The following is a 13745-nucleotide window of genomic DNA, read 5'->3' as shown; positions in this document are numbered from 1 at the left end:
AAATTGATGTGATCAGACTATAATGGAAGCTATCAGAGAATCTTCTTCTGGAAGGAGCTAATTGATGTAGTCACCAGAGCAGTTAAAGAGTATATTTTTTCAACATTTTATTATGAAAATTACCAAACAGAGAGTTGAAAGAAAAGTACGTATGCCCACCACCTATTTTACGTTTAATATTTTGCAATATTTGCTTTACCACATCTACCCATCCATCCAGCATAATTTTTTGATGCTTTTCCAAGTAAGTTACAGATATCAGTATACTTTATCCCTAAATACTTCAGCATTGCATATTCTTACCTAGAGTTTAATAGTTGTTCACAATAATTTTTTTAATGAGGTAAATTTTATATACAGCAAAATACACAAATCTTAATTGTACCAATAGATGAGTTTTGTTTTTTGTTTTTGTTTTCCCCTCTTTCTCCCCAAGGCCCCGGTAGATAGTTGTATGTCATAGTTGCACATCCTTCTAGTTTGTATGTGGGACGCCACCTCAGCATGGCCGGACAAGTGGTGCATCGGTGTGCGCCCCAGATCCGAACCTGGGCTGCCAGTAGCAGAGTGCGCACACTTAACCGCTAAGCCACGGGGCCGGCCCCCCAATAGATGAGTTTTGACAAATGTATACAAATTGGGGAATATTAATTTTATTTAAAATGAGGAAATGGCAGAAGCCAGCATAGAGGGCCAGAGAAAGCAATGTATTTTATCCCAAAATATCCTGATTTGATAAACAGAGAAATGGGTAAAACATTGCAAATTAAGAGGCAGTGTATTGTTCAAAAACATCTGCTAACAGAAGCAAAAAGAAATATAATCAAACATAACGTTGCAAAAGATTTGGGATTTAAGCAAGTCTAGCAACAGAGTAGAAGATCCTGCTGACAAGCCATCACAAGATAGAGATATACCTTGAAAATGATAGATGGAAAACAAAAGAAGTATCAACACACAGTGATTTTAAATAAAAAGCATGAGATTCCATGATGTGAGTGAATGACCGTGCACAATGAATAGCCAAGAAAGACAGCATCTCTGAAAGGGTGTAGCTAATAGACTCATTTTTTTTTTTTTGAAGCTGGGAAAAAAAGATATTTAACAAAAATTTTCTGGAGGAGGCCCAAAGAGGTATAACTTGTCCAAACATCTCTAAATAACCAGGTCCTACCTCAATATATAAATGAATCATTGTAGTTGGAATATGTGCAGCATGAACATGACTTGTACGCAGTGGTTGTAAAAGAAGAGATGATGGCAAGAATGTGGAAGAAGTAGAATCCTCAGACATTGCTAGTGTGAATGTAAAATGGTGCAACTGCTGTGGAAAACAATTTGGGGGTTCCTCAAAAAGTTAAATATAAAATTACCATATGAGGGCCAGCCCTGTGGCTTGGCGGTTAAGTGCACGCGCTCCGCTACTGGCGGCCCAGGTTCCGATCCCACGTGCGCACTGACGCACCGCTTCTTCAGCCATGCTGAGGCTGCGTTCCACATACAGCAACTAGAAGGATGTACAACTATGACATACAACTATCTGCGGGGACTTTGGGGAGAAAAAGGGAAAAAAGGAGGAAGATTGGCAACAAGTGTTAACTCAGGGCCCATCTTCCTCAAAAACAACAACAGACAAACAAACAAAAAAAACAAGATAGATGCAGGTCTTGCTCCTCCTTCTTTCCTTAAGGTCACTAATCAGAAGTGACCTTCTGGGGCTGGCATGGTGGCTTAGCGGTTAAGTGCGCGCGCTCCGCTACTGGCGGCCCGGGTTCGGATCCCGGGCGCACACCGACGCACCGCTTCTCCGGCCATGCTGAGGCCGCGTCCCACATACAGCAACTAGAAGGATGTGCAACTATGACGTACAGCTATCTACTGGGGCTTTGGGGGAAAAAAAAAAGGAAGAGGATTGACAATAGATGTTAGCTCAGAGCCGGTCTTCCTCAGCAAAAAGAGGAGGATTAGCATGGATGTTAGCTCAGGGCTGATCTTCCTCACACACACACACAAAAAAAAGTTAAATGAGTTAATACAAGTAAAGCACATAAATCAGTGGCTGACACACTGTGTTGTTGTTTTTTTGTGTGTGCGGAAGATCAGCCCTGAGCTAACATCCTTGCTAATCCTCCTCTTTTTGCTGAGGAAGACCGGCTCTGAGCTAACATCTATTGCCAACCCTCCTCCTTTTTTTCCCCAAAGCCCCGGTAGATAGTTGTATGTCGTAGTTGCATATCCTTCTAGTTGCTGTATGTGGCACGCGGCCTCAGCATGGCCTGAGAAGCGGTGCGTCGGTGCGTGCCCAGGATCCGAACCCGGGCCGCCGGTAGCGGAGCGGGTGCACTTAACAGCTAAGCCACGGGGCTGGCCCACACTGTGTTAATTTTATTGTTTTTATTCTATCTTTATGTTTATCATGTACACTTTTCTCCACATCCCATCAACATTGCTTTGTCATTTCCAATGATTTTTGCTATGTTTTGCAGCATTTGTGCTGACTGAAACAGGTCTATCAAGTTCTGTGGCATTCTTTGATCTATCAACAGAACACCTAGTTTGTGGGCTGTGATTTGCTGATAACCAAGAGGTATAAAATTTTGGCAAACATTTCTCAAGATGTTCACTTATTGTTGTGTTTCTCCCTGTGTTTGTGATCTATTCATTGATTTTGACCACTTGCCCATTGGAGATTCTGCTATAATGGAGTGAAATAAAGTTTCCCATTGAAGGTTTGGGGAGCACAGAGGAGTTCAGGAAGTCTTACTCCACTTTCTTAATCTGTTCCAGAAGTATCAAATTGCCTGTATCTCCCTGCCTAGAAAATGTCTGTCCTTAAAGATGTCTGTGTTTTTATTTCCTCTAGGAAATCAGACTTGATCCTGCCAACCTTTGTTATACTCAATCAGTCCCTCATTATTGCTCATTAGACTGTAATTCAAATTCGTTTCTTACACAGTTGCCTACACTACCCGATTGTGAGCCACTCTGAGAAGATGGGCTGCTTCTCCCTTATCTCTATCCCCCCAGCTCCTAGCATCTTGCCTGGAATGTGCTGGTTGTTTAACAACTGTTCGTAGAATTGGTGGGGTCACTTTGGAGATGCATCAGTAGGGAGCCAGACTGAGGAAGGATGAAAGAGCTTCTCAGAAATAGAGCACATTACCCAGTGATAATTAAGCATAGACAAGCAGGGCATGTTCTCACAGACAGGAATTCTGTAAGATTTGAAAGTGGGCTGCGTGGGTGAGTTGGAGAGTCAGAGGAGATTCCGTTGGAAAGATAGGTAAGGGCTAATTTGTGAAAGGTCTTCTATGCTCTGCTAAGAACAGTAGCAGTGGTGTGCTGGAGTGGGCTCATACCAGCTCATGAACTGATTACTAAATGTCCAAGAATTTTGTGAGCCAGTTGATCTCACATTGGTAGTTTGAAATCAGCTACAGTGTAAATATTTACACCATAGACATACACAAATGCTACAAATTAACCTTTTCTTTTTCCTCAGAGAGCAAGTTGTTCACAGGCCACTGAAAAATTTTGGACATCACATTAAAAGTGTTGTTAAATCTCCTAAGGTTGTTATAAAGATTAAATGAGAAAATATATATGTAAAATACTTAGAGTGGCTGGCATAATGGAAGCAACCCAAAAATATTGTTTGATATTATCATCCATGCAAAATATTAAGTACCTGTTTCATGCTAGACATCATTCCATACACTGGGAATACAGCAGTAAACTAAACAAAGCCCCCCCCATTAAGATTTTTAAATTCTAAGGATATGAAACAGATTACTAGCAGAAAAATAAATATACAATAATATACCATGTGGTGATAAGTGCTCTGAAGAAAAATAAATGACGATAAGGGAGATAGAGAAGAACAGGATACTGTTTTATTTAGAGCGGCAGGGAAAGCCTCTACGAAAAAATGACACTTGAACAGAGACCAGAAGGAAATGAAGTGGTCAGTCTTGCGGGTATCTGGGGGTAGATCTTTCCAGGCAGAGAGAACAGCAAGTACAAAACCCTAGGTAGACGTGTGCTTAGTGTATTTAAGGAAAAGCACGGAAGACAGTGCAGCTGGAGCAAGCAAAGCAGAGAGAAAAGAATTGGAGGTCAGAAAGCTGGGGAACACAAGGGGCAGATCAAGAAGGGCTCATAGGTAAAGATTTTGGATTTGCTTTCAGCTAGAGAGGGGACAACATCAGAGGGTTTTGTGCAGAAGAGTAGATGATCTGACACGTTTTTAGAAGGATCACTTCGCTTACAATTACCATTACGTTAGAATAGTCAACTAGTCTGAAGAATACGCTAGACGGAAGAGAGTTTGAGAGCGAAGGAACTAGTGGAGGCTCTACCGAGAATTTGGTTAGTTTAGGATTAATAAGCATGAGATCTGGAGTAAAACTGTCTGTGCTTAAATTATTATTAGCAATGTGACCTCAGACAATTAACTTAACTTCTCTGGGCCCTCATTTCTTCAACTGCAATGTGATTATAATAAATAGGGACCTCTCTTCAAGTGTTATTGTGAATATTAAATAATTCATGTAAAGTACTCAGCACAGTGCCTGACAAACGGTGAATGTTCAATAAGTGTTATCATTATCTATTTATTTTTCCAAAAGGGATAAAGATTCGAAGTAGAATAGGAAGGGGAGACAGGCAAGGAAAATCTGGAAAATCTATAGGGAATATAAATATAACTTTTATTTCCTCATCTGGCCTCTAAAAAGTCAGAGGTCTTACCTCAAGGCATGTGGTGGGAGGACAGAGTTCAAAGCGGGCAGGATCCAGCTCTTCCGTATATTCCTAAGGTTTCATCATTTGAGTTTTTATGGCATCTTTAATTTCTACTTTAGCCAGCTATATAGAAGTTTCTGCATCTATTTTACCTCCTCCAACAAAAAGGCTCCCTTGAAAATAAAAAGAGATGAGTAGTAGGAGGAGAGGTGATGATTTAGTAACGAGGATAAATAAACCTTTGAAAAGCATAAAGGCCTGAAAAGTGCTTATGAAGTAGCAAGAAAGAAAAAAAAGACAATGACATAGGCAAGGAAAGCAGGAAAAGTGGAATAAGATGTGAGAGTACTTGTGACCACCTGTTTCTCTGTAATTGTCATTCAATGGCTTTCTTTGGTGGTGCTATTTAGAGCCTGGAATTTGGAATCTAGATTGGACTTCGGATACTGTTTTAGGCCCAAGGGAACAGTGGACTGAGGTGGGTAAAGTCAAGGAGGTGAGATTTCAAACCCACGTGTGTGGGGCAGCAGAGAAGGAAGAGAGAGCATTTGGGTCTTAGTGAGTCAATAAGCAGGCAAGACAGAATCCTGAGGGGTTTGGGATGCAGAGTGTGAATTATCAACATTTTTCACCACCCCCACCACCACTTTTTTTTTTCTTTTTGACCTCAAAAGGCACATAATTGCATTGACACACTCAATTCTATGATTGTTTCTTTCTTTTTTTTTTTTGTGAGGAAGATCAGCCCTGAGCTAACATCTGTGCCAATTCTCCTCTTTTTTTGCTGAGGAAGACTGGTCCTGGGTTAACATCTGTGTCTATCTTCCTCCACTTTATATGGGACGCTGCCACAGCATGGCCTGACAAGTGGCGCGTCATTGCACGTCCGGGATCCGAACCCCGGCCACCAGCAGCAGAGCACGTGCACTTAACCTCTACGCCACAGGGCCAGCCCCCATGATTGTTTCTTGGCACACAATTTAATAAGCCCGGCACAGATCCACTTTTTCTCTCTTTTTCCTTTTTTGAACGTACAAGGCTGTTTACTGAGGCACTGTTTATAACAACTGGAAACATTGTAAATGACCATCAGTAAGGGAATTATTTATTGCAACATTTTTTATAAACATTATAAACAAAATGAATGGTCCCTGTTTGTTTGAGTTACCCTTGCTTACCCTCCAGTTGCTGTCTCGTTTCCCTACACCCCTGAGACCATTCATGTATATATGTACATCTGTGGATAGAATATAATTTTTTTATGCTGTTGAATTTATAACATTTTCCTTAATGGCTTGTCCTTTCCGTGTCTTAAGGATATTTTCCCCTACATCAAGATCAAGATCAAAAACAAAAAACAAAACAAAACAAAAAAACAACAAAAAAATAAAGTAGTACTTTAAAAAAAAAAAAAGATCTATAGGGGGCCGGCCCCATGGCTTAGCGGTTAAGTGCGCGCTCTGCTACTGGCGGCCCGGGTTCGGATCCCGGGCGCGCACCGACGCACCGCTTCTCCGGCCATGCTGAGGCAGCGTCCCACATACAGCAACTAGAAGGATGTGCAACTACGACATATAACTATCTACTGGGGCTTTGGGGAAAAAAAGGAGGAGGGTTGGCAATAGATGTTAGCTCAGAGCCGGTTTTCCTCAGCAAAAAGAGGAGGATTAGCAAGGATGTTAGCTCAGGGCTGATCTTCCTCACAGAAAAAAAAAAAAAGATCAAGATCATTTCCAATATCTCTTTTAAAGACACATGGTGATGACATTGACATGTGTGACATACATGATTGTAGCAGTGGGTTATGCACGTTCCTAGTTGGATAACTGGAATATCACTCATTTTTCTCCCTATCAGGAATGCGAGCGAAATAACATTATGGGAATTATCTTGAAACAATTTCTATTTCTGAAACTGTAAATAAATTGCTGGATTTTAATTATTACACATAACAGATTACTTGTGACACATTTTGCAACTGTGGAGTTATATCTTTGGGGAATCTATAGAGGGCAACTTGGAATCTCTATCAAAATTATAAATATATACACCCCTGTGGCTCAAATCTCCCATTTCTGAGAATTTATACTACAGTTCTGCTGCACACATGTGCTGTACTATTTGTAAATGGAACATTGTTTTTAAAGTGTAAAAGATTGGAAACAATCCAAATGTCTTTCAATAGGAGACTGAATAATCAAATTATAGTACATCCACACAAGGAATACTATGCAGCAGTAAAATAAAACAAGATAGAGGCCAGCCCTGTGGTGTAGTGGTTAAGTTCACACGCTCTGCTTCAGTGGCCTGGGGTTCACAGGTTCAGATCCCAGGTGCAGACCTATGCACTGCTCATCAGGCCGTGCTATGGTGGCGTGCCATACAAAGTGGAGGAGGATGGGCACAGACGTTAGCTCAGGGCTAATCTTCCTCAGCAAAAAGAGGAAGATTTGACAATGGATGTTAGCTCAGGGCTGATCTTCCTCACCAAAAATAAAAATAAATAAAACAAGATAATTGTACAAAATGTATTGTAGGGTGTCCAAAATGTGTTGTTTAGTGAAAAAAGTAAGATGGAGAACCACATGTATAAATGCTTCCTTTTGTGTAAAAGGGTCAAAATATATTTGAACTTATATTCAAATTTGCTTATATATGCATAAAGATATCCTGAAAGGATTCATAAGAAAGTAAGAGTATCGGCCGGCCCCATGGCTTAGCGGTTAAGTGCACGCGCTCCGCTGCTGGCAGCCCGGGTTCAGATCCCGGGCACGCACTGCTTCTCTGGCCATGCTGGGGCCGCGTCCCACATACAGCAACTGGAAGGATGTGCAGCTATGACATACAACTATCTACTGGGGCTTTGGGGGGAAAAAATAAATAAATAAAATCTTTACAAAAAAAAAAAAAGAAAGTAAGAGTAGGTGGGCTGGCCCTGTGGCCTAGTGGTTAAGTTGGGTGCACTCTGCTTTGGCAGCCTGGGTTCGGTTCCCAGGTGTGGACCTACACCACTGGTCAGCAGCCATGCTGTGGCAGTGACCCGCATACAAAACAGAGAAAGATCAGCACAGAAGTTGGCTTAGGGCAAATCTTCCTCAAGCAAAAAGAGGAAGATTGGCAACAGATGTTAGCTCAGGGCCAATCTTCCTCTGCAAAAAAAAAAAAAAAAGGGACAAGAATTTGAGGAAGATTTTGTATTGTATTCCTTTTATATAGTTCCTGGCATTTGAATCATGTGACAGCATTAACTATTTAAAATAAAATTATATGAAGTTTGGAGAGTGGAGTATCAGCAGATTTAGAGACTATTTGTTTAATCCACTTCTTTATCACTTCCATTCTCTTAGTCCCTGGGGCAAAATTCCTCCTCCTTTCTCTTTATCTCTGGGCTGGCATGAGTTTCAACCCATGAGAAATATGTATTAAGAATGCTTAAATTACAGCAGTTAGATACTGGAGCTCCCAAGGACAAAGGTGAACAGGACATAGTCCCTGCCCTTGAAGTGGTCCAGGTAGCTTTTATCACTTTTTTTAGCGGCTAGGACAAGAATACAAAATGTTCTCTTCTCCCCTCCTCTTCTCCCTCCCTCCTTATAATCTTGCAAAATGCTGGAAATGTATTGGAATTCCTACTTAATTCTCCTCCCCCTCACTTGGAGAGCAGCTAAGGGTTGGGGAGCTCAGGAACTTTCCATCAGGCCCAGACTGGAGAGACCTCAGACCAGGGCCAAAACTCAACCCACTTCCCTTGGGCCCCTGGTGCCTTATGGAGGTTCTTGGACCTCTCAGATGGCTGCTGTGACTGTGGTTTCCGGCTTCCTGAGTTCTCATACTCAGCTTGGTGCTGCACATATCATACCCCAGTTCCTGCTTTGGAGACTGACACGCTCAAGCTTGGTGATGCTCTGAGTACATGGGCCTGTGGATGTGAGTCACAGCTAAGGGGCTTGCTTTCCTGTTTTAGTTTTCCCCTCGACAGATTCACTGTAAATGCCTTGAGGTTGCGTAAGGACAGAGTATAAATGTTTGCCGGGTAAAGGTTGAGAAAGATCAGTTTTCTATTTGAGTATCCTATCTCTCTTTAGTTCTGCTTCTCTTTAGCTAGGGATATTTTTTTTTTTTTTTAAAGATTTTATTTATTTTATTTTTTCCCCCCAAAGCCCCAGTGGGTAGTTGTATGTCGTAGCTGCACATCCTTCTAGTTGCTGTATGTGGGACTCGGCCTCAGGATGAACGGAGAAGTGGTGCCTCGATGCGCACCCGGGATCCGAACCCGGGCCACCAGCATCGCAGCGCGCGCACTTAACCACCAAGCCACAGGGCCGGCCCAAGCTAGGGATATTTTGAATACTCTAGACAATGAATCTAGTAAGAAAGCAATCAGAAAATCATTTACATAGAACTTTGCAGTTTACAATAGATTTTCTCATATGTTATTTAACTTAAATGTGACAATTCCTGGAGTGAGGGTAGATATCATCCCGTTTTACAACTGAAGAAAAGTGATGCTTAGGGAGGGAAAGGACTCTTCCATGCAGGTATTGAATGCCTCTTGTGCTACTGTATACCTTGTGTGTATGTAGGGTTTCATTGTGGAGCTGTCATTTTCTGGGCTGGGACCACAATTCCGAAATGGTTGGATACTTAGCAGGAGAGATTCTGCTCTCTGGAGTTGAGGCTGCTATAAACTTACTCTTTCACTTATTCACTCAATCACAACTATCAGTCGAATGCCTATCTTGTACAAAGAAAAGTTCTACCTAACAGAGGATTGGGAGGTTGAGATCAACTAGTGAGATGCTGGGGACGATCTTAAGGCAGAATGCTAGATGCTGCTAAAGAGGCAGTTATAAGACTTGGGCTTTTGACAGAACTTTGCAAACTGGAGTTCTGTGGCTAGCAGCCAGTGAATGTCCAGTTCAGAAGAAGTTGGCGAGCCAGGTCTCTGCAGGTTTTTTAATCAGGAAGAGCTTAACTCCTAAGGTATTTTTTTCATATCTGTATCAAATTATTTTTGCCTGGCCAGCATCAGTCCTCCCCTCTCTTCCCATTTGGAGGAATATCCTTAGGGGTAGATTGTTCCTCTCTTCTTCCCCTAGCAGGCAGGCCTAATCCACGCGACCTGAGACTGACCAATTAACAGCAGCTCCTGGCCAAGATTTCACCTCTTGAGTGAGTGACTCAAAGACAAAGGGATGTTAGGACTGAATCCCAGCTGTGGTATGTAGTACTGCTGGCAGCAGCTGCTGCTTCTTGGTGGGGCTGCTTGTTTTCCAAGGCTGCCCTCCTGCTCAGGGCCCCTAATATCCTTGTAATATCTTTTTCTTTCGCCTGTACTTGCAATAATATCAGTGCCTATACTCACAACAGACAAAAAGAATTTTAACTTCAAATTGTGATGATGCCTTTACCAGGCTGTGAGCTCCCCGAAGGCAGGGCCTAAATCTCACTGTGCTCTGAGTTTTTGGTGCCCAGCTCAACGCTGGGTCTCAATACACGCAAGTCGAATAAGAAAAGAAACATGTTATACTTATACGGGGCTATGGAGTCTGGGATTCTTGGCATTACTGTGGTTGTGGGGCAAAAAAATTATCTATATGCTACAACAGCCACTAACATCTGAGCAATTTCATGTTAATAAACATAAATCCAGAGGGTCCTGGGAAGGTCCTTTCTTCCTGAATTTGAGCACCTAGCTGAGTTCATGCAGGTGGTTCTAGTCCTCAAATTCCTGAAGTTTCTTTTCTTTTCTTTTTTTAATATGGAATGCTTCACTAATTTGCATGTTATCCTTGGGCAGGGGCCACACTAATATTTTCTATATCGTTACAATTTTTGTATATGTGCTGCCAAAATGAGCACAGCTGAAGATTTTGTCCCTGGTTTCCCAGAACCTCTTCCTAAGCACTGCCCTCTGCCCTGACTACTTCAGCTGAGGAAATGCTCTCTTCAGTCTCCAGCCCCAATTTGAAAAGCACCTCTCTTATGACTCAGGTCATAAAGAAGAATCTACTAATTTTTTTCAATATCACTCTCTGTCCTTTCATCCTTTCCACAGATATGCACTGAGCATCTATTATTTGTCAGGTTCTGACAATTCAGTGTATACAAGATAGTCCATAACTCTAATTCGAGAAATGGACAAATACAACCAAGAGAACAAACAAATAATTGCAAACTGTGTTAAGTGCTCTGTTGAAAATGAACAGTGATAAGGTAGAGAATAATTGCCACGGGGGAGGCATATGATTGAGGGGAGCACTTCTAGATAATGTAGTCAAAGAGGATCTCGCTGAGGAGATGACAAACTGAGACCTGCAGGTTGAAGAGTCAGCTTTGCAAAAAGCAACAGCCTATTCAATGGCTGAGCAGCTGGAAAGAGCCACAGAAACTGACAGAAAGTCAGTGTGGTCAGAGGATGAGCAAGGGTGGAGGATGCAGTTAGAGAGATTGATTGGTTGTGTTAAGCAGCGCAGCGACATGTTTAGATTCACATTTTAAGAAGTGCAATCTGGCTGCTCTGTCTTTCTAATGTAAAATAGAGTCGTTACTGCCCTCATAAATAACAAATGTTTAGCATTTCTCCTTGGGACTTTCCAAGTCCCATTGGGAAAACATCTCATACCCTTCTTGGGTAGGTGCAACTCTGATCTCGGTCTCCGGAGACAAAATACAGCTCCTTTCCACACCAGCAATTGGTATCCTTTCCTAGGAGTTAATGAGGCAAAGTGGAGGAGGGATTAGTACCAAGATCCTGACGAGGGAAGGAACCTGGCTTGTTTGAGGATTTGAAAGAGGCTGAGAAAGTGGGGAAGTTGGATGTGTGAGAACATGAGAGAGGCAGGTTAGGTCCAGACTTTGAAGAGCCTGGTAGATATACTACAGTGAAGATTTAGATCTTAACCCTAAGAACAATGGGAAACAGGCTTTGAGCAGGGGATAGCTGGTTATATTTGCATTTTGAAAAGCTCCACTGTTTGTGTGTGAAGAATGGATTGGAAGGGGAAAGACTAATGGAGTGGAGGGGATCACCATCATCTAGGAGAGAGGTGATGGTGGACTAGACTAGAGTGTTGGCCGTGGGATGGAGAGAAGTGGGAGGCTTCGAGATGCATTTAGGAGGCAAAATTAATAGGTTATGGATAGTGTCCAGTCCTGGGCTTCGTGTGATCACAGTGGTTACTGGTGAGTGGGGACTTCGTGCTCCGGATCAGGGCGCCGGCCTGGTTCCCGCGCGTCAGGGCAGTGGGCGTGACCCGCCGGAGCCGTCGCCACGGTGATCGGTCCGGGCGGGGCCGAGGGCGGGGCAGCTGGGGCGCTGCGTCACTCGGTGGTGGCGATGGTGCGTGTGTGTGTGTGGGGGGCGGGGAATACGCTGGGCGCGTCCCGGGGGTCACGTGGTGCGCAGCACGCAGAGTCCTTCTGTCGGTTGGTCCTGGAGCGGCGCAGCCGGAGCGGGGCTGTGAGGTGAGCTCGCGGCGAGGCGAAGCCGGCTGGCTGGGGCCGCGTCGGGCTGGGCCCGCGCCATGCGCGCGCCGTGCGGGCGGGGACGGTGACGGACGCCACCGCTGCTTCGGTCCCCTGCCTAGCCCCGCTCCCCGCCTGGCCCCGCTCGCCCAGCCCGGAGGGAGGCCCGGGGACCGCTGTTGAGAGCGTGGCGGGCATGCGAGCGGCGCCCAATCCCCAGGGCTGTCTGCGAGAGTGACGGCGGCCGCGGCCAATCAGCGCCGCACGAGGGGGCTGGGCCGCGGGGTGCGGGCCCCGGGCGCGGAGTGGGCCGTGTTGGGGGTGGGGGGTAAGCGCTAGGGCCAGAGCCTGGCCTGTGTGGCCCCCAAGAGCTCCGCCACCACGCACTGTGGTGCCTTGTGCTTTGGGAGTGCATTTTCTTTTATTTACTCTTATCCTTCCTATTCTGGGGAGCACACCCGTTTCGCAAGCCCCCGGCTATGGGAGTGTCCCCTTTCTCTAGTTTTGAAAATGTGAGTGGTGCACCACCTTTTTAAGCTCTAGCCCTGAGATTTTATCTCAGTTTCCAAAGGCCCGGGAACTGAGGATGTATCCCGTTTCCCAAGCCCCCCAAACTGAGAGGATACTCCCTTGTTCGAACTTCCAATCTGAGTAAGCACTCCCTTTCAAATTTGGGGTTTGCCTGGTTAACGAGTTTCTCAAATCTGGGGTCCAGTGACCAAAGTTTTGGGATACTTATATTCCCACAAATCCAAGGAAGAAGCCCCTTTGCCAGGCCCCAAATCTGACCACATGCTTTCCAGAATTTCTTAAATTTAGGGGCTACTTCCTTTCCCCAACTGTTCAAATCTGGGGATGCACTTCATTTCGAGTCTACTGAAAATGAGATCCAATTCCTGAAGTTTAGGGGTACATATTTGCAGTTACACAAATAAGGGAATTCCCTGCCTTTTCCAGTCACTCTATTCTTTGGGTTGCATCGTTTTTCATGAGTTTTGCAAATCAAACTATCTTATTTTCTGGGGGAGACTCATTTTTATATCTGAGAGTGTATTTGTGTCCTATGTCCCTAGAATGTACGAAATACACGCCTTTTGGTTACACAATTGGGGTGCAGCCCAAGATGGTTCCTGATGCTTCTTGTTTCTTTTTTTTTATTTAATGAGGAAGATCAGCCCTGAGCTAACATCCATGCTAATCTTCCTCCTTTTTTTTTTTTTTTTTTTTGCTGAGGAAGACCTGCTCTGAGCTAACATCTATTGCCAATCCTCCTCCTTTTTTTTTTCCCCCCCGAAGCCCCAGTAGATAGTTGTATGTCATAGTTGCACATCCTTCTGGTTGCTGTATGTGGGACGCGGCCTCAGCATGGCCAGAGAAGAGGTGCGTCGTGTGCGCCCGGGATCTGAACCCGGGCTTTCAGTAGTGGAGCTCTCGCACTTAACTGCTAAGCCGCGGGGCCGGCCCCCTGATGCTTCTTAAATCGGGGAGGGCACACCTTTTTTCTGAGTCCTTTCATTCCCAAGTGGCGGTCTGTG

The 13745-nt window shown here is 44.1% G+C and overlaps 1 protein-coding gene and 1 non-coding gene across 4 annotated transcripts in view; one reads left to right on the top strand and one right to left on the bottom strand.

The window, feature by feature from the left end:
- Positions 1–10498: 10498 nt before the first annotated feature.
- LOC147914233 (U6 spliceosomal RNA) lies at positions 10499–10605 on the bottom strand. Its single transcript, XR_015555683.1, has one exon. It is a non-coding gene; the product is annotated as a U6 spliceosomal RNA (small nuclear RNA).
- Positions 10606–12139: 1534 nt separating this feature from the next.
- PHF20 (PHD finger protein 20) overlaps positions 12140–13745 on the top strand; it is a 151034-nt gene continuing 149428 nt past the window's right edge. For all 3 annotated transcript variants that reach the window (XM_087445337.1, XM_087445335.1, XM_004430452.3), the window contains exon 1: positions 12140–12210. The gene's annotated coding sequence lies outside the window, so the exon portion shown is untranslated. The remainder of the gene's footprint in view (positions 12211–13745) is intronic.

Source organism: Ceratotherium simum, chromosome 21, assembly GCF_057802395.1.
Source record: "Ceratotherium simum simum isolate JZ-2026a chromosome 21, ASM5780239v1, whole genome shotgun sequence".
Taxonomy (NCBI): Eukaryota; Metazoa; Chordata; class Mammalia; order Perissodactyla; family Rhinocerotidae; genus Ceratotherium; species Ceratotherium simum.
The sequence above is the reverse complement of the archived record's forward strand: the minus strand, read 5'-3'. Positions and strand labels throughout refer to the sequence as shown.